Source organism: Erinaceus europaeus, chromosome 6, assembly GCF_950295315.1.
Source record: "Erinaceus europaeus chromosome 6, mEriEur2.1, whole genome shotgun sequence".
NCBI lineage: Eukaryota > Metazoa > Chordata > Mammalia > Eulipotyphla > Erinaceidae > Erinaceus > Erinaceus europaeus.
Window position 1 is genome coordinate 50,679,526 of NC_080167.1, and position 27,028 is coordinate 50,706,553.

Genomic DNA, 27,028 nt, shown 5'->3' on the forward strand with positions numbered 1-27,028 from the left:
CTGATGCTCTGCTCTGGAGAAGGAATCTGGGGCCTTTGGCTGAGCTGCTCCCTGACTCACAGAAGTTGTAGGTGTCACAAGAGTGATATGTGGAGGTGAAAGGTCACTGTTCTCAAAAGTGGCCCACACAGGAGTCAAGCTTCAGAAGCAGATGGTTTACCCCAGTGTTGGCGACAGTGCCCACATGCTCTGGGTTCCGTGCAGGCACTGTGGAGGGTGCCATGGATATTAATTATCGATATTCGTTCATTTCATCCTTATGAATGGGAAAGGTATTATGCCCACATCCCAGATAAAAACACTGCGTACACCGATGCTGAGACTTGCCTGAGTTCTTTCAGACAGCTGGGCTGGAACCGAGATGGAAGTACGGCATGTCCCCTGAGGGGCCCATGGCGCCAGTGTTAGCTCTCCCTCTTAGAGCTAAGGGTCACGCCGGCCCTGGAGATCCAGGGAGAAGTGTCAGGGGCAAGTGGAGACTGGATCCAGGAAGACTGCGTGGATGTCCCTGCAGGCTGTCTTTCATGTTCGCTTTCTCAGAATCTTGTACACCAACAAGGCAGCTCTGGGACCTATTTTTAAACTGGTGTGCCTTTATCACAAAGGCTGCCCTAGATAGCAGGTCCTCGAATACCGTGGTTTTGTTCAGTGGCCTTTCATCACTCCCACTCTCCATGTGGGTTCCTTCCCCAACCCCAGAGGCGTGCCCTTGAGGGATCTCCATCACACTGTGGGTGTAGTGTCCTGTCCAGGGTGGGGCCTACCATAACCTTGAGATACACGAGATGCTGTGACTTCTGGGACTCTGGCCTGGAATGGTTGGGTGGGACAGTGAATGCATGAGTGAATGAATGATCTGGATGAGGGTTTTATATTAGAACTGTTTTGGGGTCTCTAGGAGTTGGAGTATGTTCTTGGCTCCCAAAATCTGTCATAAGATCTTCACTCTGTTCCTGTCTTTTAACTTCTGTCCCTCTGGCTTCCTTGTTTGCACTTTCCAGGAACCTGTCCATGATGTCATGTGGGGTAGTATGTCCTGGTGGAAAGAATGGTTTGAGTTAGATGATGAATATGTCAAGGAGATTAAAGTATCTTGCTATTTAATAGGACTTTGTTTTATTAGGTAGCTTTAAAAAGGATCATTTGTTTACTTCAATGAGAGAGAGAGAGAGAGAGAGAGAGAGAGAGGAGAGGAGACACCAGAGCACTGCTCAGCTCTGGCTTATGGTGGTGCTTTGCTGGGCATTGAACCTGGGACCTCCGAGTCTAGGCATGAAAGTCTGGTGCATTCCTATTGGTGCAGTCCTAGGCAGTTTCCTTAAGTCCCTTTGAACCTTCCTTTTTCTGGGTCTGATAGGAGAGGCCTGGGAGGGTCTCTGGGAAAAGGGGGCAAAGGGGAAGTGGCTGGCAGGTGTGTCCCCACTGGCCCCTTTACTATGAGGGCATCATTTAAAAACCATTTTTTATAAATTAAAAAGAACAGTTTATTTTTTCCCAAATCACTTTATTTGGGAAATAGTGAACAAGACAATTGTTGAATGAGTAAAATTGCTTATCTTTCTGTGATAGTTGACTTCAATGTTAATACATAATTAAAATATAAAGAAAAAGCAAAGGATAAGGGTTTTGTGGCTTTAATCCCTGAGCAATGGGAGTCAAAACCATTTTTAAATTAAAAAATTACATAGCACTGAGTGTCAGGTAGTGGCACACGCTGGGTTAAGCACACATAAGTAAGAAGCACAAGGACCAGCACAAGAATCCAGGTTCAAGCTCCCAGCTCCCCACCTGCAGGGAGGTTGCTTCACAAGTGGTGAAGCAGGCCTGCAGGTGTCTATCTTTCTCCCCCCTCTCTATTTCCCCTCCCCTCTCAATTTCTCTCTGTCCTATCCAATAAAATGGAAAAAATGGCTGCCAGGAGCAATGGATTCGTAATTCCAGCACTGAGCCCCAGCGATAACCCTGAAGGCAAAAACAACAACAACAACAAAAAACACCTGGGGTGCCGGATTAGCTTCGCAGGAGGGAGACAGAGACGACCAGGGACTCATGGCTGAGCTGAGAACACAGTTCAATCTTTATTCACGAGCAGGGATGCAGTCCAACAACCTAATCACAACACAATTCTATCCTGCATCTCTCTCCTCAGGCGGAAGAGTCAGGAACAAAGGAAATACGTACGATAGGGGCCGGGGAGAAGGAAGAAGCATGAACCAGCGATGACTAAACCAAATGTGTGTGTGTGGGGGAGACCAAACCAATATCCTGGAGGCAGGGGGTGCCCAGTCAACAGTGGACGTGCAAACAGAACACATAGCAAGCAACACAAGCGAACCCAATGTGATGATAAAATCAGAAGGCTTCATAAGCAGAATCCAGAAGCATACCAATACTGGGGAGTGACTCAGGGCCTCCCACACACATAATACCCAATGAGTGGCCTCCAGAGCCCACTCTTTTCATTCTTCTTATTTAGAGAGAGAAGAGTAGTGAGAGTGAGAGAGAGAGGAGAGACACCACAGCAAGGCTCTACCATCCTCGGATCTCCTCCTAATGCTACTTGTGGTGCTCCCATGTGTTGCTGGGGCTCAGACTAAAGGCAGTGCGCACTCTACTGGGTGAGTGTACACAGGACTTTTGCGTTTCTGTGGCATTAAGCACGTCCTCTTATGTGTATGGGGACTAGGCAAGGATCTCACCTCACCTCTAAGGTCCTTGCAGTGACCTTGCCACCCCCCAGACTTTTAAAGGAGGAGGGCACAGGGGACCCCAGAGGCCAGGATGCCCAGAGCCCCTGCCTTTGACCTCCAGGGCCCTGGTAGGTGTGGAGCTGCCCCTGTAACTGAGGGGCAAATGCAGATGCAGAGACATAGGAGACAATGGTGTCCAGGACCCCAGCCCTCCCCGCTCCAGATCCATTGGGATGGCAGAGTCGGTGTGTGTGTATAGCGTTGGCCCCCTCTAAGAGTGGCAGCAATCACCTCTGTAACCCTCTTAGGGCCTCTCTGGAGGGAGGGAATGAGCGGGGTGATTGGGGGCCTTCCTGGTGTCCTTGCCCCTTCCTCCAGGCCTGCAGAGTGCCCCTAACAGCTGGGCTGGCAGAGGAGAGAGAGAGGAGACTTTCAGAAGGTGTGAAGGTCAGAGGCAGGTGGAGGAGTAGTCAGAGACCACCTCCTGTATACTTGGTGAGAATCTGGAGAAAAAGACAGACAACCACCAGCCATGCCCCCTCTCCCCTGGACCCCAGAACAATAAAATGATGTTTCCTTCTCAGGCAAGCACAGAGTTCCTCCCTCTGCCTGGCCAGCAGCAGCTACAGACTTGCCCGCAAAGGGAACTGTGTGGGGTGCCATCCCCTCCCTCTGTCTGCCAGTCCTGGGCCTGCATGGTAAGCAGTGTCTGCAGGAGGTACCCTGAGAGGAGATAGACTAATGTTGGGGGGTGTTTGAGCCCACCAGCGGGCTCCCTGAATGGTGCTTCCTGTTCCCAGGGTGGAATCAGGCTACTTCTGGGATCCTAGGCTTGTTCGGAGTGAGGGTCTCCCACTCCGTGGTGACAGCAGGGCCTGCTGCTCAGCGTATAGCTGCATACCTGGGAGGGAGCCCAGAGAAAGGATCAGGTCAGCACAAGACTTCCTCTAAGGCCTTCTCCCGATTCTACACCACATGACTCTCTTGCATACCTTCTTCCTCCCTGTCCTGCTTCCTGTCTGTGGGGGCTGGGGCGCTCCCCCAATTCCAGACTGGGAGAGGGTGACTCCAGTCTGTTTTGTGAAGGGGCGTCATTCAGCCTCATGCTTTCACAGTTTTTCCTCACATAGCACCTTTCCACCATCCCTGCAGCTCCTCCCCAGTGCTACCCTGGTGTTCCCATGTGGGGCCAGGGCTGGAGTTCAGGGTCTCACTCATTGTCAGGCCTGTGCCTTACCAGATGAGCCATCTCCTCAGCCTGTTATGGTTTTTATTTTAATTTAATTGTCATATCTTCTTTTTCTTTGGGTGCCAGGGGTGGGCTTGTGCATATGCAGTTCCTTTGTGCCCCCCATATTCACACCCCTTGCCGCCTCCTGCACACTCAGCCCTGAGCTCCTCGCCCCTCCTTACCCCTCCTCTGCCTTCAGTGGGCTGTCTGCTCCTGGGTGTGTTTGCTGCAGAGCCCTGATGCCTGGAGCTGGGCCTGGGATGTCACCTGGTGCAAGGGAACATGTTGCAACACCATGTCCTAGATATGCGGGGACAGCAGGCTCTGGCCCAGGAGATGTGGGTGACCCCAGCCAGTGCCAGGCCAGTGCCACACTTCCTCATCTCCAAGTTTCCCTGGGTACATCCTTCCAGGGCCCCCATGTGAGAGCACCCCTGCAACCCCTGCACCAGGTGGGGACCTCTCTAGCTAAGCCCTCATTGGGTTCTGGAGGCCAGGGTTGGTTGTCCCTTCCCCACCTGTATGTCCAGGAGGCAAAGGATGCGAGAGACTTTCTTTAGAAGTTAATCTGTATGTGATAAGTGTGGGGAAACAGCAGAGCTTCCTGGGTAGACCTGTCTTGCTGGCAGGGTGTGGGGACACTCTGACTTGTTAGATCCTTCTCTTCCCAGGCTGGGAGGCTTCAGGGGCATGGACAGAGAGTGTGGGGCCCTGCTTCCAACTGGTGAGGAAGACAGGAATGTGAGATAGGGAAGGGGGAGGAGAGAGAAGGCAGAAGGAAGAGACTGGGTGGGCGTGGAAGTAACAGGCAGAATGCCAGCCTGAGCCCCAGGTCCCTCTGCTGTTCCTGTCTTTGCATAACAGAGTTCTGGTTCATTTACCCACTCTGTTCTCTGCGTAATGGAAAGGAAAAGAGTGTGGTGCAGACACTGGCAAGTGGGTGAATGCTCGTTGAGTTGGAGACAATCAGATTTCTGTGCCTTTCACAGAACCACCTGCCCCTGTCAGTGTTCATGTATCTATGGGTCACAGGAAGCCATGAGTGTTTGTGTGGTCCAGGAGAGCATCTGTATCTTCCTGCTCCCCAGAGTCAGATGATGAAGCCTAAACTCTAGTGTGTGATAGTCTGTGGAGGTGAGGCTTTTGGGAGGGTCACAAGGTCATGAGAGTGGATACCTTAGGGTGGAATTAGTGTCCTTACTTGATGACACTCCAGAGTGCCCCCACCCTTACTCCTTTCACAGCGTAGGACATAGTGAGAAGACAGGCAGTGTGGTCTCATTAGTACCTTGAACTTGAACTTGAACTGGCCTTCACAGCAGTGAGAAATGGGTGTCTGATGTTGATGAGCCCCCTAGTCTATGGTATTTTGTCCTAATAGCTTGAAGGGACTAAGACCAAGAATCTGAGGACAGAATCTCAAGCTTGGAAAGAAGACATCTGGAAACATCTGGGAACATCTGGGCTGTGTTTTCTGGAGGTATCATTGGTGGTTAATTGAGTAATGGCCTGGCAAAGTGGACACCAAACAGAGGGCAGAGGATCAAGTAAGTCTATTACTTTTTCTTTGAATGCTTGTATTTATTTTTAGTAATTTATTCCATTATAAAATTCAGACATGGGGCAGCTGTGACTTTAGGTGACTTTTCATTCATTTTTCATTTTTGATTAATAGTGACTTACCAGATTGTAAGATTACAGTATATATAGTTCCACACCACAACCACCACTAAAGTTCTGTGTCCCCGCCCTTGTGAGGCTGATCTTGAAGTCCCCATCTTGCAGCCTATGTCTGGCTAAGCACAGAGTCCCCCCCACCCTCCAGCTTCCAGAACCTCTTTTCTCGTGCTTCTTGGAATGCCAAGCTCTGCATGTGCCATGTAGTGTTATGGTGCTCCCATGTGGTGCTGGGGCTTGAACCCAGAGCCTCACACATATGATTCACTCATTGAATCAACTCCCCAAGATTGCATTTTACTGGAAGGTGTAGATGATGTTTCCTAGGCTGCAGACACTCACACTCTCAGGAAATGATCCCAGGTGCTGAGTAAAGAACCCACTGCCACAAATAAGTCAAGGGAGGAGGAATTCATCAACACATCCAATTTCTCAGGGAGGAAGGCGTCATCATGACTAATTAAGAATCCACCCAACACAGCACCCTGTTGTCCCTTCTGTTTTAGTGACTCCCTTTGTGTGGGTGGGGCCTTAAAGTGGACTGACCCACACTGTGGTCCTGCTTGCTTCCTGGAGGAAGCCCCCTCCCCTCACCTGAGCTGAGGATGACAGATGGGGAATTGATGTTGTCTTCAAGCATGTGGGATGAGTGGGTGGACCCACTGTGGTTCAGGAGACTGAAGGAATGGCCCAAGAGTAGTGCCTTTGGCCTCAAGACCTGGGGGAGTGAGCGTGGTGGAATTCTCAGCATGTCTCCTGCACACCACTTGCCTGGGAATTCTCTGTGGGGTCCGGGACTAGAGTTTCGAGCAAGCTGGGCAGGAGTCCAGTCCTTGCAGATGATAAAGACCTCAGCCATGTACCACCCAGGTCATCTGGTGAAGGTGAATCCTAGAAGCAGCTTAGACTCAGCTACAGAACCAGATTATCGGGGGTTGGGGGGTGGGGTAGGGGATAGGGGGAGGGGATTACTTTTGGGGAATGTTAGAGCCAGGCCAGCCTCTCTGTCTGTTTGGATTACAGTTTATTTTTCAGCCACCTCCTCTTAGCAGGGGTATGTTTAGGAAAGAAATGTTATTATTATTTTTTCTTGAGTTGTGAGGAATTCACATCTGTACAATTCCACTGCTTCTGGTGGGGAGTTGATCTCTCTCTCTTTTTTCTAGATAGAGGCTCTTTCTCTCCCTATAGAAAGATCTCTCCATCTGTATCTCATAAAAATAAACATCTTTAAAAAAAAGGGGGTGGTGGTGGTGGTGAAATATTGGACTGTTGCAAAAGTCATGACATATTTTTCTGTGCAAAATGTGTCATGACCTTTCTGACAACCCCAAAAACTGCTTTTTCACATGCGTGACTCAGATTTAAGCCTGACCCCCAGCTTCATTAAAGAAAGCTTTCATGCTGTGAGCCCCACCACCCCCTAGTCCCTCCCAGCTGTCTCTATCTTAAAAAAGAAATCAGTAGGGTAAGAGTGGTTGAACAATAGAATTTCTGGTTTGAGTGAAAAGCTTTTCATTTAGAGTTCAAAACACTGCTGCTGACAGACTTCAGTTAATTAAGGAGAAATATAAACTGTTGGCTGAAGTAATAGATTCTGGTTACTTCCTAGGCAGGCCTGTTTTTCTATCTTTTGATCATCTCAGAACAAACATCTGCAGCCCCAGGTAAAACCTGTGCTCCTTAAGAAGTTTTCCTTCCTGAAAAGTTCCCAGGCACAGATAAATACTGTTTTCTGACAACTGCAGCAAACACACATGACATTCTAGTAGTTCAAGACATGAACAATGGCTTCAATTTCAGTGTCTGCTGAGAATGTAACTGAGACGTATTTCCCATGTGCCTTTTCCAGTTATCCAGCTCACTTCTATTTGAATGGGTCATTTTGGGGCTGAAGAGATAGCAGAGTGGTTCTGCAAAAAGATTTTCATGCTTAAAGCACCAGAGGTCCTTGGTTCAATCCTCAGCATCACCATAAGCCAGAGCTGATCAGTACTCTGATAAAAAACAAACAATAGGTCAACTCCAGTTCGAAAAAAAGTTTGTAATTAAAAATATTTTATTTATTTATTGCATAGATACAGAAATTGAAAGGGAAGTGCTTCTCTTCTTGTGAAGCTTAACCCTATAGGTAGGGACTGGGGGCTTGAACCCAAGTCCTTGTGCATTGTAACATTTGGTTTTAACTGATTGTGCTGCCTCATGTTCCACTATCTTTTCCTCTTAATCTCCCCCTTTCCTTTCAATTTCTCTACATCTCTTTCAAAAAAAGGAAAAAAAAGACAAAGAAAAAAAATTTTATTATAGGTGGATTCCTCATGCAGACACTTCTTCTAGCGTTTGCCTTTCTTCCGTAGCCAGTCAACAGCGTCAGGTTGAGCCTAATGTAAAGTTTCGAGACCTCCTTTGAATCTGGAGAGGTGGCAGTCATTGACTATGTGGGTCATAGTCTGTCTGTAGCCGCAGGGGCAGTTCGGGTCGTCTCTGGCTCCCCAGCGATGGAACATAGCGGCGCACCGGCCATGGCCTGTTCGATAGCGATTGAGGAGGGCCCAATCATAACGTGCTAGGTCAAAGCCGGGTTGACGCTTACAGGGGTCTGTGATGAGGTGTTTGTTCTTTACCTCAGCTGACTGCCGACTCTGTTTCCAAGAGTCTGGAACAGAGAAGTTCAGTGTAGGCGTAGGGGACCAGATTGGGTGACGAGACGTCAAGCGTTGGACAGGGTGGGCGAAGATATCCGCGTATATTGGCAGGTCCGGTCGAGCGTAGACGTGGGAAATGAACTTAGATGATGCCGCATCCCGACGAATATCTGGCGGGGCGATGTTGCTAAGAACTGGCAGCCATGGAACCGGGGTGGAACGAATGGTTCCAGAAATTATCCTCATGGAGGAATATAATTTGGAATCGACCAAGTGGACATGGGGGCTACGGAACCATACTGGGGCACAGTATTCTGCAGTGGAATAGCATAATGCCAGAGATGATGATCGTAGTGTGGAAGCGCTCGCACCCCATGAGGAGCTGGCCAGTCTTGCAATGATGTTATTCCTCGCGCCCACCTTTGCTGCAGTTTTTATGAGATGTTCGTGAAATGACAGAGTGCGATTGAGAGTAACGCCAAGATAGACTGGCTGGGCTTCATGCCGGATTCTCGTATCGCCAAGCTGCACATTAAGCTCACTCGAGGCCGAGGCATGGTGTAGATGGAAAACAGATGATACTGTTTTGCAGTGCTAGAGTCGCCATTTTTTACAGTAATCAGATATCAGAGACATGTCTTTCGTGAGTATTTCCTCGAGGATGTTGAACTTGGATGCCTGAGTTGCACACCAGATGTCATCGGCGTAGATGAACTTCCTTGAAGAAGTTTCTGGGAGGTCATTGATGTAAATATTAAATAGCGTAGGAGCCAGAACAGAGCCCTGGGGGAGGCCACTTGAGACAAGTCTCCATCTGCTAGACTTGTCACCCAGATGCACCCGGAATCTTCTGTTTTGGAGAAGAAACGATATAGTGTTGGCCACCCATGGAGGCAGGCATCTTAAGATCTTGACTAGGAGACCACGGTGCCAGACCGTGTCATAGGCTGCTGTGAGATCAAAGCCTGTGGACAAGTGTCTTAGTACATTATGCTGGTTGGTGTAAAGGCTCATGTGCAGATTCTTCAGTGGCTGTGGGGACAGAGTTGGCTGTAGGTGGCCAAGTGACTGTAGGTGTGGCCCTGTTTTCCTTTTGTATAAACCCTAGTGGATGGCCTACCAAGGACTGTAGTGGGCTCACAGTGACAGGGACCTAGACCCCCGCTGGCTTGTCACTCTTGTTTTGTGTGGCCTTGGTCTCCTGACTTGAGAGGGAAATAGGCAGATCCAAGGTGATAGACTAGAGGAAGGGACGGGTGTGAGCTATGAGAGATTAGTCACTCACTGAGCTAGGGGTGGAAGACAGCCCCCCCCACCCCAGCAGAAAGTGAGAGTGGAGAACTGTCTGCTGCAGTAGTGCTTGAGCTCTAAACAGAGAAATATGCCACTGCTACCATTTCAGAGCAAGCTGCCTTTCTTTCTATGGTTGTTAGGGAAGTTAGTCTGTAAGTTTAAGATTCTGTGTATTCCAGGATCCAAAGGGATCATTGTTTAAAGCTATGAAGTCCAAATTTTTAGATGCAGGTCAATTTTATTTAATTCTCATGCCTATTCCCCAAATGACAAGGACTGAGAAATGAACACGGATGTCAGAAGATCCTGATTTATGGAAAGGGCTGAACTCCAGCCTGGGGGGTGGTGGTGAGATGCTCAGCACCAGGTGGGCAGCCTGGCAAGTCAGCAGGCTTGAACAATAAACTTGAGACTCACAGGGAATATGCTGACTTGAGTGAGGTGGGGAGGCTGGGAAGAAAGGCAGGTACTGAGCTTAGAGGAGCATGTGGATAGCTGGAAGCTGTCACAGCAGTGGAGCCCATTGTGATGACTGAAATGCAAGACTGCGGCCCAAGAGGGGCCGAAGGAGCTGGTGTGCCTTGTGGCAGCAACCTGGCACCAGCAGAACAAGGGGTGAGAAGGCTGCTGGGTATTTGGGATGTCGGAGGCTGACAAATGCTGGATGCAGCTGGGTAACAGAGAGAGGTGCGTGGGCACTCTTTGGCCAAGATGCAGCTAAACTCCAGATCTCTGGATATGGCCACCTCCAACTTGTAGAAAGTTCAAATTCTAAAGTAACGGGCCTAAAGATGGAGCAAGGGAAGGGCAGTTGGGCACATACATTACTATGTATAAGGACCTGGCTTCAAGCCCAGGTTCCCACCTGCATGGGAGGGTGGGGGAGAGATTCATGAGCAGTGAAACAGTGCTGCAAGTATCTTTCTTAAAGATATTTTCTTTATTTATTTGGACAGAGAAAGAGAAATTGAGAGGAAAGAGAGACACGGGGAAGAGAGAGAGAAAGAAGAGAGAGAAAGACTTGCAGCCCTGCTTCACTACTCATGAGGCTTCCCCTTCAGGTGGGGAACTGGTCCTTGTGTATGGTGATGGGTTCCAGTGTACCTCCTAATCCTCTTTCAATTTGAATCATTTCTGTCCTATCAAAATAAATAAAATTTTTAAAAAGGGTGCTGGAATTGGTGGATTCTTCATACAGACCCCCAGCCCCAGCAGTAAGCCTGGTGGCAGTTTAAAAAAAAAAAAGACAGAGGGCTTCTCTATAACCAAGTGTGTTCAGGAAGAGGGTAGGGGAGTAAAATGAGGCAGAGGAGAGCCCCGTTTTCAGCTGGGGCTGGTGTTGGGGAGGGTGGTGTTTGAACTTGAGATGAGAGGGGCTTGGAAGCCAGTTCAAATTTAGGCTCCACACTAAGCTCAGGGCCCAAGAACACCTCACAGTCCTCCTTGCCCTTGCATGCTGTGCCTGTTTACCTGAAAACTAGTTGGTGCCATCCTGCCCTTTGTATTCCAGTGCTTAAGAAGTAACAAAGAGGGATTCGGGCGGTAGTGCAGCTGCTTAAGTGCACATGGCTCAAAGTGCAAGAACTGGCGAAAAGATCTTGTTATCTTTCTCTCCCTCTCTTTGTCTTCCCCTCCTCTCTTCACTTCTCTCTGTCCTGTCCAACAACAATATCAATAACAACAACAGTAACTACAACAATAAAACAAGGGCAACAAAAGGAAATAAATATTTAAAAAAAAAGAAGTAGCGAAGAGGGGCCAAGAGATAGCTCACCTGGTAGAGTACACACTTCACTGTGCACAAAGACTGGGTTCAAGCCCTTACCCCCATATGGAAGTATGATCCACAGGGGAAGCTGCATAAGCAGTAGGGCAGAGCTGTGGTGGCTCTCGTTTCTCTCTGTCTGTCTCTCTTTAATATTAAAAGGAGAAAAAAAGAGTCCACCAGGATTGTTGGAATCATGCAGGTACTAAGCACGGCAAGACAGGAGAAAACGAAAGGGAGGGAAGGGAGGGAGGGAAGGAGGGAGGGAGGATAGGAGGGGAACAATAAATTTGAGGGGGGATTAGGGAGAAAGAAGTCATAGAGAGAAGTGAAGATGGTACAGTCTTGCTATGTCATGGAATGTCACCTGAGTGAAGGGTTCCCGCTTATTCTCACAGTTGAATTCGATAGCAAATACTCTCGCACTGTTATCAGCAGACAAGTGAAGGCTTTTGCTGGCAGGTGACTTGTCTGATGTCAAACCCAGCACTTACTGTCTTGACTTCTAGGTCAGTGTTGCCCCTCTCTCTGCATTGAGTCAGCCTCAGTATGTTAGCATCATCTGTGCTATTTGCCTGACGGGAGGGGGTGGCCAGTGGCCAGTTAGATTAGACTCCCCCCCCAAGCTGTTCTCCGCCTGTCACTTTCTCCCCAATCTTGGTGCTTTGAGCTGCATGACAGGGTCCTCTGAGGTGACTGGTCACTGGCTGAAGTGCAGATGGAAGCTTCTGGGTCTTGTTTCCCTGCTAGCAGCCTGCTCTGCCCTCTCTTCCTGAAAGAACCATTCTGCTTGTCTCATCAGCCCACAATCCATAGCCACATGCATCTTTCATGAAGTTCCTCCCTTCCACTGGCTTCTGAAAAAAAAAAAAAAAGGGAAAGGAAGAAGGATAGCATATCAGAGCCCAAAACAGACACAAGCCTTCTCATGTCACCAGCCTGAGGCAACAGGATTGATTATTCCCCAAATCAAAACCCTTTCTTGGAGGCTGTGGAGGGGGGTCAGGAGGGGTGCAACCATACAGGAAGGGCACGTCTTCCATTCTGCATGGGGGGCGGGGCATCTCTCTTAGGGTACATGGAGCAGAGCCTGTGGGACTCTAGACCATATAAAATTATATCAATTCCATATTCTATATCTGTGAGGATTTTGTATTTTAAAAATATTTTCATTTATTTATTTGATAGAGACAGAAAGAAATTGAGAGAGAAGAGGGAGACATGGAGAGAGAGAGAGAGAAAGAGAGAGAGAGAGAGAGAGTGAGACAGACAGACCTGTAGAGCTGCTCTACCGCTCATGAAGCTTCCTCCCTACAGGTAGGGACTGGGGCCTTGCACCTGGGGCCTTGCATATGGTAATGTGTGTGCTCAACTGGGTGAACCACCACCCAGTCCCTGGTTGTTGTAGTTTTAAACAATTTTCAGAACTATTTTTACTTTTTTAATTTGTTAAAAAAATTTAATTTTTAACCAGTATTCTTGACTAGGACTTCATGACTGTGTGTTTGTGTGAGAGAAAGACAGAGACAGAAAGACACACAGAGACTCCACAGCACTGCCTCAGTGCTCTTGAAGCTTTCCCTGTGCATGGTGCTGCCGCGTGGGGCTGGGGCTCAAATCCAGGTTCGTGTGCATGGGAAGTGTGTGCTCTATAGGGCAAGCTCTCTCCGAGCCTCAGGGTGTTTTTTTTAATGTTGTACCAGGACTTCATGCATGTGTGGTATGAATATTGAACAACCTCCCCAAACCCATTAGTTTTTCCTTTATATAAGGGAGAAGAGGAAAGAGAAGAGATATGAAGAAAGGAACAGAAGAGAGACGCCAAAGCACTGCTCCCCCATCCATGGAGCTTCCTTTGGTGTCACCTGTAGTTTCCCCATGTGGTGCTGGGGCTTAAATCTAAGGCCTCACATGTGGCAAGGCATGCAGTCTACTGGGTGAACTGTCTCTTAGCTATTATTATTATTATTATTATTTTTTTTTTTTCCCCTCCAGGGTTATTGCTGGGCTCGGTGCCTGCACCATGAATTCACCGCTCGGCCATTTTTCCCCCCTTTTGTTGCTCTTGTTGTTGTAGCCTCGTTGTGATTATTCTTATTACCATTGTTGATGTTGTTCATTGTTGGATAGGACAGAGAGAAATGGAGAGAGGAGGGGAAGACAGAAAGGGGGAGAGAAAGACAGACACCTGCAGACCTGCTTCACCGCCTGTGAAGCGACTCCCCTGCAGGTGGGGAGCCGGGGGCTCAAACTGGGATTCTTACGCTGGTCCTTACACTTTGCGCCATGTGTGCTTAACCCACAGCACCACCGCCCGACCACCTTAGCTATTATTTTTATGGAAACAGATAGAGGTCACTCCCCATTACAGAATAAAGTGTCTCTGTCAATGACTGCTCATAGTTTCAGAACCTTGGTGGGCATGCTGGGACAGACAGATACAATCTCATCTACAAGACCTCTCCTGGGCCCTTGGGTGAGTTCCTATCAGAGCTGGAGGCCCAGGACACTGGGGATTCAGCCTGGAGGCAGAGCCAGGGAGGGAGAACTATGGAGTCACTACTTTTCCCCCTGGAGCAGAATCGTTCCCTGGATGCCTGTCCTGGCTGTCCCCCTGCCCAGGACCTGTCCTTTGCCTTCCTCCCTGCTGTCACCTAGGCTGGCCATGTGTCCTTCTAGTGACTGACAGTTCATTTGTGGTACCGCAGAGAAGAGTAGATGTGGGGCCTTGTGATTGTTGGTAGGTGACATTTCCTCCTGGCTCTCCATTGGGAGAGGCTCATCTGTCACCAGTGGCCAAGGATTTTCTGCCCACTTGTCATCTAGTCAGTCCTTTAGAAGATTGATTCTTGGTGAAGGATTGATCAATGAGGTACACAGCTATACACTGCAGCCCACATTGGGCCACTTAGAAATAACATTGTTTAGCAAAAACACAAAGTCTTCCCTTCTCCTTTTCTTTTCCCCAAAGGCTAGCTCTGGGGCTCAGTGCCTATAGGACTCTGCTGCTCCCAGAAGCCACTTTTTTTTTCATTTTTTCTTTGATAGAGTGAGAGACAGAGAAAGAGAGGGAGAGAAAGTCAGAGACAAGGAAAAATTGCTCTACTATTCATGAAGCTTCACCCCCTGTAGATGGGGACGGGGGCTTGAACATGAGTCCTGGCATACTGTAATGTGTTCATTGCAGTGCTATTCACAGCAGCCAAGAACTAGAAGCAGCCAAAGTGCCCACCAACTGCTGAATAAAGACATAGACTAGAGACTTAGTAGAATATTACTTAGCTATAAAGAAAGATGAAATTCTGCCACAGGCAACATGGTTGGGTCTGGAGGAGGTTAAGCTGAGTGATATAAACTAGACAGATAAAGGCAAACATCATATGATTCACTCACATGTGGCACATAGAGAAAACAAGCAAATGAACTTAATGAAACGAAAACAAACATTCAGGCTGTAGAGTGGTTTGTGGTTGCCAGGGCAAGGTGGAGGCAGTGGGTGGGGGTAGAGGAGGCAGCAGTCTGGTGCCAGGTCTTCTGTGGCAAGTTCAATGCAGTAGATACACTGGGGAGTTTTTCTTTGCAGGGTGCTGGGGATCAAACCCAGAGCCTCATGCAGGAAAGGTACACCTTCATGTCCGTGGTGCCTGCACATTCACTTTCAGCAGCGCACGCATGCCTGAGACGTCTGTGCCCTCACAGTCCATGTGATTTCAGTTAGTTTTAGGTGTAGCTGTGGAGACGCTTCCCTGTGGTAGCCTGGGCACACGTCAGTGTGTGAATGTATATTTGTGTGGACGACATGCTCACGGGGTGTATGTGCGCGTACACACAAATGTTTATGTTGTTATGAACTCACGATGCACATATGTGTGAGCATGCATGAGTGTGTAGGAAGTGTGAAGGAGGCAAGGAGAGGGTGTCTTCCCTGGTTGGCGCATCCAGGAGGCTGCATGAAATGTATTTAAACACATTCAGTGACATGTGGGGACTGGAAACAACTCCCAGTGCCAGGCTAGTCACCCAGGGGCTGGTTCCTCCTGAAGCCTGTCACACATCTGGTGGCACTGGTGCTGGCTCTTTCTACTGGGCCTGGTGAGCATCGTGCTCCCAGCTAGCGCAACACCCCTCATTGCTTGCTTAACACAATTGTACAACAACGAAGAAATATTAGCAAAAGCCCACAGGCTGCCTCAGACATCTTGTTCTACAAGAATTTAATTACACTTCTCACGGCAAACTTGGATCTCTGCTTCCTGACTTTATCACCATTTCACGAGGGCCGATGCGGCATGTTCTGGTGTGTCACTGAAATGAATAGAGCAGAGCAGGAAAGGCTGATCCTTTCTGGTCCAAAGAATTAGGATTTCAATCTGCACCTCCCTCCTGCTCCCCATTCTGGCCCATCTCACCATAGGTACATGCACATTTACCATCGTGGGTTAGAGAAGCTAGGTTGATTCCAGTCTTGCATAGGCTGACTTAACATCCCCACGCCTGGTACTGATGATCGGAGAGAGAATGTGGGAGTGTTTGGGAAGTCTGACTTTCTACACACTGTGAAGGAGTAGAGGCACACCGGTAGCTAACTTACTTAGTAGATACAACACCTTACTCTGCATGACACTGGGTTCAAATCCTGGTACCACATGGGAACACCATTGACAGCATTGGGGGAGCTCTATGAATGGTGGAGCAGTGCTATGATGTCTCTCTCATTCTCTAAAATGGGGTAAGATTAAAAGAGAGGTGGGGGAAACACAGGCTTGCAAACCTAAATTTCCCAGCTTCAATCCCTGGCAACCTATATTCCAGAACTGAGCAGAACTCTGGTCTCTCTTTCCTAAAGACAAATACCAAGAGAGTGTTAAAGGACGAAGAGTTCCATCATCCATATCGTCTCCTCTAGGAAGTGCGGTTCGGGTAACCAGCCATCTGTGAGGAGGGTCTGAGGACAGGGGCAGTGAGCATTCCTTGCTTGTGACATTTCCTGAGAGGTGGGGTTGGGGGGCATCTCAGTAGAGGATGCAGCGTGTGCCAGAATCTAGAGGCGCAAGAGGACAGGGCCTTCATTTGGGTAATTGCAAGCTTCCCGGCAGCAGCTGCCGATGGGCAGGGCCTCAGGCCAGAGGCCTCACCTGCCTGGAGTTAGTGTAGCTTTTGATCTGGGCTCCTGGCACCGTGGAGCCCTTGACAAGGATTCCTGTTATAGAGGGGGCCAGGCTGCTAGGGCCCAGTGTGGTCTGACCTTGACTGGGTGTGAGTCCTGCTGTGCAATAGTCTTCTTCCAGACCTCTGAGATTTCGCATGAGAATTCTCAGTTAGCATTTTAAAAAGCTGGCCTATTGATGGGGAACTAGCTCAGCAGTGGAGCTCTGAACCTGCAAAATGGCTCTCATGCTTAAGGCTCCAAAGTTCTAGATCCAGTCCCTCACACTAGAGCCAGAGCTGAGCAGTGATCTCATAAAATAAAAAGGTCTTGCTGGCCCCCAGTGATGCCACCAAGGCCTAGGCCAATTCCCTCCAGGTCTCTGGTGAGACCCCATTTGCACAGTGGCCCAGGGTCACTGAAAATAGCATTGAGATGTCTCCTGCTTTCATTACGGTAGGGAGGAGACAGCCTGGAACTTTAAAGTAGAAATCAGAAGCCAAGTCCACCTGATAGTGCACATACCCTATTCGCCCTGTGTGATACCCAGGAGATATCTCACTGGGTAGAGTACAGCTCATGTGAGGCCCTGGGTTTGAGCCCCGGTACCCCACGGGAGCACTATGAATGTTACTAGGGCAGGTCTATGGATGGTGGAGCAGTGCAGTGGTGTCTTACCTCTATCTTTCCCTCTTCTCTCTCCCTCTGTGAGTCTCAGGTATGGAAATCTATTGTATTACTGGCTATGATATCTCCCCCACTTTAAGAATTTTTTTTATTATCTTTATTTATTGGATAGAGAAAGCCAGAAATCAAGAGAGAAGGGGGTGATAGAGAGGGAGAGAGACAGAGAGACACCTGCAGCCCTGCTTCACCACTCAGGAAGCTTTCCCCCTGCAGGTGGGGATGGGGGGCTGAACCAGATCCTTGTGCATTGTAATACGTGCACTCAACCAGGTGTGCCACCACCTGGCCCCCTAGCTTTAAGAATTTTAAAAAATATATCTCAGAGGCAGTCAGGCGGTAGCGCAGCGGGTTAAGCGCACATGACACAAAGTGTAAGGACCAGCGTAAGGATCCCGGTTCGAGCCCCCGACTCCCTGCCTGCCTTCACAAACAGTGAAGCAGGTCTGCAGGTGTCTATCTTTCTCTCCCTCTCTCTGTCTTCCCCTCCTCTCCATTTCTCTCGGCCCTATCCAATGATGACGACATCAGTAACAACAACAATAATAACTACAACAACAAGGGCAACAAAAGGGAATATATATATATATATATATATATATATATATATATATATCAGATAAACCTCCTTTGCCCTTTTCCAGTATTTTCTCTCAATCTGTGACTCATCTTTTTGTTATCTCCTTAAGTGTGTCTTATACAGAGCAAATTTTTTTCTTTTCAGTGAAGTTCAGTATTTCAATTTTTAATCTCTTCAATCTGTTTTTTTCTTTCATTTTTTGATAGAAAAAGAAAATGAAAGGGAGCAGGGGATAGAGAGGGCCACTGCTGTGCTGCTTGTGAAACTTCCCTACTGAAGGTGGAGGATCAGGGACATGAACTCTGGTCCTTGAGCTTGATAAAGAGTGCTCTACCCCTTGGATATGTTTGTTAATCCTTTGCCAATACTGTCTTGTCCTGATCAACATGGCTTTATGCTAAATCTTAAAATCAGGTGGTGTAGCACCCATGCTTTCTACTGCTTTTCAAAATGTTTTTGGATATTATAGCCCTTTTGTACATGTATAGATAGCCACTTGTATATCTTAGAATTATCTTATCAGTTTCTGCCAAAACCCTCCTGATACCTGGGTTGAGATTGTATTGAACCTGCCCATCAGTCAGGCTAAAATTAACATCTGACCAACATTACTCCTTCAATGTATGAGCATAGTCTAGATTTATTTGGATTTTCTTTGGTTTATTTCACCAGTGTTTTATAATTTTTAATCTTTAGATCCTGAACATACTGGCTGTAATTATGCCCAGAGATTGAGTTTTTCTGGCAGCTAGTGTGCATGATATTGCCTTAGTGTTTTCATTATCAGTTGTTCACCTTGTAGAAATTGGTCTTATATATCAACCCTGTGTTCTATAGTTTTGCTAAACTCAGTTGTTCCAGATATCTGTGTGAGGTGGATTTTGGCATTTTCTACCTAAACAATCACAGCATTTGTGAATGGAAATCGATGTATTCCCCCATCAATCTGTGCCTTCTCTATCTTTGGCTCTGCTGCACTCACATGGGCCTTTAAATGGGAGTCTGCCAGACCCAGCTCAGGTGACAAGCCTGTGTCACCTTCCCTGGGTGGTGGTGACACTGCACTTCAGTGGGAATGAGGCCTCACCGAGCAGACAGCATCCCGGACAGATCCACACATCTTATCTCCCCTTATGAGAATCAGAGTGTGTTGTTTGTATGACACTTGCTTTTTGAGAACATGTCATATGCTGACTGCTGACAGTTCCTGCTGGGTTGTATTGCCAAGCCTTGTCTGAAGCATTGTTCATAGATGGAACCGCTTAATCCTGTGGGCCTGTGACCATGGCTTGTGAGTCTCAGTTTGCAGTTGATGACACCTGGCTGGGGAAGCTTAGTGACTTGCCCAGACTCACCCAGCTAGTCAGGGCAGGAGCTGCTGGGAGGGTACGGGTCAAAAGTCCATGAGCAGCACTACACAATGGAGTCAGAGTGACGACGATAATAATACCCAGCACCTAACTATTAGAGCTAAAAAGCATGGGCCACCTGCAGAATCCGGTGTCTGCTAACACGCTGCATGTGTTATTCAAGGTGATGAGTTTGTTCGCTCTGCCTGTTAGGAAGCCTGGGGCACACCTGGTGACTTTAAAGAGGTGGCCGCGGCTGTCCTCTCTGTGTGGAATAGTGCATTCCAGCCATTAATGCTCCAGGGAGCTCAGGTTTGGAAGAAGGAGCAGCTTTCCACCTGGGCATTGTGCTGTGAGAAACAAAAGCATGAACACTGGATGCAGTTCTAAGGATGGGAACCACAGCTTTATTTGATGTATGGGGAAACTGAGGTTGGGGGGTGGTGAAGTAACTGCCTCAAACACACTGGTGTTGGGACTTGGGTGCAGGTGGGGCTGGTTCTGGAGGCCCACAGCCTTGGGGCCTTTAAGGTGGCAGCTCTCTGCACACCATTTAGCTGTTCCCTTCAAACCACAAGTGGGGAGCTGTGAGCAGGCTGAGGTCATGGGTGACCATGAAAGTGGCCATCCACTAACACCATTAGGGATCCTTGCAGACACCCACAATCCCTGGGAGCTTTATCCCCTTTCCCCTAAAGTGCTGTAGCATTTGCACATAATCCACACACTCCTCCTGGATCCTTGGAATTCTCTCTCGATTAGTCACAATGCCCAGTACAATGTACACGGTGAATTGCTTAAGGGATAAAGACTGAGTGCATGCTTGGGACAGATGCAAACACCAGGCACCTCACTGCATGTCCAGGGTGTGGTGACTGAGGCTGGCTGGTTGAGTGTAATCACAGATACAGAAGGCTTGCTTGGATCTTGACTGGGTGGGATTTTCTCTCCACTGTGCTAAAGGCCCAACTTGCTAGGCTTCAGTGTCCCTCGCTGGGAAACACAAAGGTTGGGCTTGATCTCTGTGACTCACCCAGGTCTATCTGTGAGCAGTCTAACTTTAGGGGGGCCGTTCATCATGGTGGGCGCTCTAGTGGGCGAATGTAACTCGCTCATCTGTGAGCTGACAGGTTTGTGTGATATAGCAGATGGAGAACAGGCGTCCTATTGTGATTCTTACAGGACCCAGAAGAGTTTACAGGGGCTCTTGAGGGTGGCGTAGGGGAGCAGTGGTTCTCATGTGCTTTCTTCTGAGAACTACTTTTGCACAGGACTTTCACAGCCCCTTCTCAGCTTTGCCCATTGCACCACCCACCCCCGTGTCTGCCTCCCACCTGTAGTCTGGGGCCCAAGGAGAGTGCAGGACTGAGATTGTGAAGGAGAAAACAAGTAGAACACAAGGGTGTAAAGGACCACAAATGTGAGGCCAGTTTATTCATAGTAAATAAAACAGGTAGTGAAAGCTACCTGAACTTGACATTCCTATCAGTGGTCTTTTTAGACTCCCAGAGCTGGGGCCTCACACATGTGTAATCTTACTGGCCCATACAAATTTCTTTTAAAATTTTTATTTAGATAAACAGAAATGGGCAGAATCAGAGACCACAGTGCCAGAGCTTCCCCCAGGTACTGTGGCACTTCCAGTGGTGCTGGGACTCAAACCCAGGCCATAGGCATAGCAAGGCACATATCCTCCCCGGTGAGATATCTTTCTGGCCACAACATCAATATTCTTGTTTTGGACCAGAGTGGCCAAACTATCTCAGTTTGATGATGCACAAGTGGTACTTGTTTATCTTGGGCATGTGACCCAGTCAGGAGAAAAGCAAGATCGTGGTTTGTCTCACCACTTGTCCAGGAGCTTGTGTTTTTCATTCTGTCAAAATGAGATAACGGTTGCCAGGGCCGTGTGGACATGACCACCGGGGGAAGGTGTCTGGTGCTCTGGCCCTTCCAATTCTGCAAGTATCACATTTGCTTAAGCACACTGTTTGTGGGCGAAGTCCAGGGCTAAACACAGTGGCAGCAGCATCTGCCAGCTGGTGCGAACCTCTATGGAAGAGCAGGGTGGGCTAGAGAACTAGAATAACCAACCCCAGCCAGACCCATCTTTCTTGCAGACGGACCTGGAGGGGCCTGTCCCAGGGCCCTCCCTCCAGGCTCCCAGGGCCCCGCCCAGGATTCACCTTCCTGGCTGAAATGATAGACTGTAGAGTAACTAAAGCTTAGAAGCTAGGCTGGCAGTCACCATGGCTGGGCACTACCTTTGCTCTGTCATCCCCTGGCAGGAAGGCTCCGTGGTGTTCTCACCACAGGACAAAGTGATTTTGGCTGCTTCTCCTTTCTCCTGGGGTGTTGGATGTGTTTGGGGGGTGGTCCCTGAAGCTGTGAGAATAAATGCAAAGGGCAGAGGAAATCCTCTGGCTCTAATAACAGATTTATCATCTGGAAACCAGAGGGCTCTTTTGAGGTCTGTTTCCAGGGGGTTCCTGACCCGCCTCTTCCCAGGAGGATCTCTTAGGCACGTGTGCGTAGTGGAGAGCTGGCCAACACACTCCCTGGGTAGGCGATTGGGCAATTAAATTCTTCCTAGGCTCGAAAAATTCTCATCCCCCTCCTGCCCCATTCCTAATTGCTTTTTTTTTCCTTTTCTTAATTTGATAGGGCTCCTCAGCCCTTTTCTTCCTTGTCACTTAGACTTTTAAAAATCAGTGCTGTTGCCATCCATCCCTTCAACAGATACCCATCAGTCGTTTGGCCAAAAGCATTATATTTAATTCTTTTCATCTGACTTCTCGAGATCTAAGGGTATCAGTGTTTACTGGTGGTGCTTGTGTTTCTTTACCCTGACTACTTCCTGCCCTGCTCTGCGTGTGAGATTATTTGAATGGAGGGGAGTGCCCCTTGTACCATTCCAGGTACCTAGTCCTGCTTATGACTCTGCAATGTACTGTGTAGATGGCCCTGTACTGAGTTCTTCCTTTCCCAAGCCTCATTCTTCCACATGGTAGTGCAGGGGTGTCTGCTGCACTCACAGTGTCTCCTCTGCCCCTTTGCATAGTCCCCCAGGCTCCCTCAGATTCACAGCAGTGTTTTTGAGTGACAGCCCCTTCCTGCCTGTTTCAACAGGACAGTTGTAGCCAAGGGGTTCTTCTCTCCATTTTCTGAGTGTAGAAACTCACCTGGTAGAGAGCACTTGACCATGCATGAGGACTGTATGCATGGCAGAGTGGTGCTTTAGTGTCTCTCCTCTCCCCCCCCCCTTTATCTGGAATTAAAAGGGGGAAGAAGATGTTCAATGGGAGCAGTGGAAACTGTCCATGAGCAAGGCGCCAGCAGGCAAACAAAAGTAGTGGATTCAACTTACTATAACAGAGTTCTTGCTAACAGACCACTAACAGGATGGGGGTGGGAGTGTTATCTCATGGAAAAGATAAAAAAACTAGAATGAACCCAAGGTTATATAGCCCAATCAGGGCTCAGTGAAGATATAGTGAGGCATTTGTTTACTAACATGACTAATAGCATGATACTCTTCAAATTCATCAAATAGTACAGGAATGGAAAAAAGATACATGAGCAGCATATCATATCCTTACCCAGAATGGGAAAATGTTATCATTTGGTCATATTTGCTTTGAGTTTCGAATTAATAATAAATGACCCAAGTGTATGGATACAGGCACCAGGTGCCCTCCCTTTCCCCCTGGCAGAGCCAGCCTGCGTCTTTGTTCTGGTGGATGTATGTGTAGGCCACGGGGCTTCACCCAGGGCCTAGCACTGCTGGGGTGTGTGCACTTTATAGAGGAACTAACAGAATCAGTATTGGATACAAATTTGATTTCTTACTGATTTAACACTGATTTCCCATATAAGATTTTAGGGGGTTAAGGGACTGGAAGAGATCTCACCTGGTGGTGTGCACACTTTACCTGGGTTCGAGTCCACATTCACTATATGGGAAGACCATGCAAAGGAGGGATTTCATGAGTGGTAGAGGCATGTTGTGGTTTCTGTCATCCTCTTATCTGGAAAAATGAGATAAAAAAGTGTCTACCGGGAGTGGAGGAATTGTGCAGGCATAAAGCCCTAGTGATGCCTAGCATTGAAAAAGCAGAGTGTGGGACTATGGTTTTGTGCATGTGTGTAGGCATGCATGTTGTGAGTGCCTCTCTCTGTTCTCTCCATCACAGCTGTAGTGCCATCGAACCCAGGAGACCCTCTGCTCATCCCCTGACTTCCCCTCCTCACTTCCTCCAATAGCCACCATGCTTTTCAGAGTCTAGGCATCAGTTTGGTTACTTATTCCAAGTTCTTCTGTTTCAGTTATTTTTAAAGATTTTTTTTATTATTTATTATTGGATAGAGACAGAGAAATTGAGAGGGGAGGAGAAGATAGAGAGGGAGAGAGACAGAGAGATACCTATAGCCCTACTTCACCACTTGTGAAGCTTTCCCCCTGCAGGTGGGGACCAGGGACTTGAACCTGGGTCCTTGTGCACTGTAATGTGTGTGCTTAACCAGGTGCACTGCCACCTGGCTCCCTGTCTCAGTTATTTATTCCGGATATGAGTGAAACCATCTAGTAGTTGTCTTTCACTTCCTAACTTTCTCTTAGCCTGATCACCTCTAGTTCTGCCCTCAGTGTCCCTAAAGTGTTGAGTAGTATTCCTTGAAGTGTACCTCCCTCTGGCTTCTTCGTCCAGTCCTTTTGGGCGGGCCTTTAGGTTTTTCCCATCTTTGCCTGTTGGTGTCATTAGTAGCCTGTTCTCCCCAGGCCTTCTATTTTCAGAGGCTGTGTGGCTGGTAAGAAATGCAGCCCTCTCTCTAATCTAACTGCTACAGAGCTAGCCACCAAGTGACTGCTATAGTTGGTTTTTCTCAGTTGGGGTATTTCTACTCCTCTCAGTAAATTGGGATGGCACATCCTTCTAGATCAGGGGTAGGAAACATACAGCCCTTGGACCTTCTGCTGCCAGCAGAGTCACTCCATCTGGTTGTGTTAAGTAAGGCAGCCGCAGGCGGGTCAAAATTCAATCAAACTAGAAGCTTTCTTCACAGCAACATTAAGTGCTCATTTCTAAGCTGATGATTTTTTATGGTCCAAAAAATGATGTTAGGATTTTCCAGATGCACACCTGGTCCTCTCTCCTGCTTTGTTGCCAGCCCCCTGACCCCACCTTCACGCTAGCTTTAAAGATGGGGCCGTCTCTGCCATCCCAGCCTGGCCCAGATGTTGGGCGCTTTTGCTGGGTCTCATTTACTTTGGGTGCTGTCAGAAGCTTGGGAGGGAACATAACCCGACATGTGTTCTCTCTCCCTTTGAAAGCTCTCCCCTTTGATCTCTTCTGCTCCAATGCTGGGAGCTGGGGGAGAAAGAAGGGCAGGGTTGGCGGGTGGCTATGCACCAGGTAGGGCAGCCTGGGCTGGTGTTTTTCTTCCCACGAATCAGAAATCGGGCCAAGGCTCTCGTCCTTGAGATTCCCCCCACACACCCCAGAGAAGCCACCAGGACTAGAGAAGCACCCCCACCATGAAAATGCCTGCTGATGGCTCCACACACAGTGCTATTGTTTCTGGGGCTGGCAGGAGAGTTGGGGGATTGACTCTGTTCACAGGGCAGCTGACTGGAGGGTGGGAACAGTGAGGGTGCGCTTTCTGGAAGCATCACAGCAGGTGACGTGCTTCGCACCTGGAACCCAAACCATGCGGTGTTTCACTGGATTGAAGAGGATTTTAGGGCCAGAGAGACAGCTCACCAGGTAGGGTGCCTGCACTGCCACCCGAGCTGGAGCCCCAGCACCACATGGGTGGTGCTCTGGTAACTGCTGAAGCTTCTATATTTTGGTGTCTCCCCCTTTGTCTGCCTCTGAGTGTCTGAGTACCCTCCCCACTGTGTGACCTGCTCCCCAGGTGGCAGCGGGCCAGGGGACATGGGACATTGCCACCAACTCACCTGCCCCTTGGTGAGCAGGGCCAGGTGCAGCATCATGGTCAGCGCCAGCCGGGCGGCCGGGTTTCCTGGGAAGGGCATTCATGTGCTGGGCCCCAGCTGACTAATGTTTGCTCTCTGGATGGCTTCCAGGGTTGTTAAAGACTCACAGCAGCAGATAGCAGGTGATGTGACCATGTGGCAAATTCCCAGGAAACGCACTTGGGTGTCTAGGGGAGGCTGGAGCCTTGTTCTCTGAGCCCGGGATGTGGCCCAGGCACCTTCATGGGACAGTCTGGGGAGTGGCTGAGACAGGCCAGCCTTTTGGAAACTTTTAGACCACCCCATCCCGGGGATGGGTTATCTTGTTTTTACCTTTTCATAAATCACTGGGAAACCTGACCCAACATCAAGAAAGAAAAGTGTGAGGGGCGCAGGGTGGTGACACACCTGGTTTAGCACACATGTTATTATGCATAAGGGCCCAAGTTCAGTCCCTGCTCCCCACTTGCAGGAGGATGCTTCACGAGTGGTGAAGCATCTCTCTTCCTCACTGCCTCCCCTGCCTCTCTCAATTTATCTCTGTCCTATCCAATAAAATATAAAGGGGGTACTCAGAAAAATAGCCACCGGGAGCGGTGGATTGGTAGTACCAACACCAAGTCCCATTGATAACTCTGGTGGCAATTTAAATATATATATATATATATATATATATATATATATATATATATATATATATATATATATATAAAAAGAAATGTGAACCAATTAAAAAATCTATATCTTTAGAGAGATGGTGAAGACACAGAGAGGAGATATCACAGCACTACTATGTCTCCTATGTTGTTCCCTTAGTGCTGGGGTGCTGGGACTCACATGTGGCAAGGTGCGTGCTCTCCTGTGAGCCATTACACAGCCCCAGCACCAGGCAGGCTCTAACTGTTGCACCCTGTTTCCATGTTGAGAGTTACGGGCTGCTGGGTTCACAGTGCCCAAGGGGGTCATGGCCTATCAAGGGACCTGGCATTGAGGTCACCTTCCCATGACTTGAGTTGTGAGTCTGGGTAAAAGCGGACCATCTCTAGCTTGCTTGCTTCTACCCTCTGGGTGCTGAGTGGGGCCTTCCTGGCTGCTGAAAAGAGCCTCACAAACTCAATTTCCACTTGTCTTTGCTCTCAGTACCACCTCAGGAGCCTCCTTTTTGTTTCCATGGGTCACCACTAGACTGGCTTATTTCTCGCCAGAAGGACTGTCGAGATCAGCATCTCATGAGCTGATGAGCAGTTTGCATGCGCTCCGTTAGGCTTGGAACAAAAACCCAGCTCACGGGTGTATGAGCTCTGCTTGCACTGACCTTGTGAAAGTGACAGTCACAGAGGACGTGGGGGAGCTTTCCCACTGCGCTGGAGGCCAGCTGGGCTCTTCACTAGCAAGTGAGGGCAGGCATACCTGGGCCAGTGCAAGGCCAATCTCAAGCCCATAGTTTCAGGGTTCTGGAAATGATCATGTAGCATTTTAAATGAAAAGGTCCTTAGGAAGGGACCCAGTGTTAAAGAAGTGAGTGAGGAACAGGAAAAGAGAATCCACCTGACATACTCCACCCTCCTGTGTTCACAAAGTGAGGACTTCCACAGGTGGGAGTCCACAACCTTCTTCTCTTCTGCCTGCCCTCCATAGTGTGAAGTGGGCCGCTGTGAGCAAACTCTGAAGAGGCTGGAGATGTGGGGGATTCTTTCCAGGGCTCTGTAAATAAATTTCACCAAATGTTCTTGTGGACACTCACATTACCATCAACACAGAGTGGGTGTGAGCTGGGTCAAAATGTTTTGGAGAAAATATTAGTAAAGCCAGCCAAAGCTCAGTACCTTGCTTACTCTTTTTTTTTTTTTAATTTAACTTATTTTTTAAATATTTATTATTATTACTGGATAGAGACAGAATTGGGATAGGAGGGGAAGATAGGGAGGGAAAGAGACAGAAAGACACCGACAGCCCTTCTTCACTACACATGAAGCGTTTCCCCCTGCAGGCAG

General features: G+C 48.5%; 1 protein-coding gene and 1 long non-coding RNA gene across 4 annotated transcripts in view; one reads left to right on the forward strand and one right to left on the reverse strand.

The window, feature by feature from the left end:
• CAMK1D (calcium/calmodulin dependent protein kinase ID) overlaps nt 1–27,028 on the forward strand; it is a 268,432-nt gene that overhangs the window by 69,989 nt on the left and 171,415 nt on the right. The gene's annotated exons all lie outside the window — the stretch shown is intronic.
• LOC132539014 (uncharacterized) lies at nt 849–4,286 on the reverse strand. Its single transcript, XR_009550325.1, has 2 exons — nt 4,104–4,286; nt 849–1,036 (listed from the first exon to the last, which is right to left on the reverse strand). It is a non-coding gene; the product is annotated as an uncharacterized LOC132539014 (long non-coding RNA).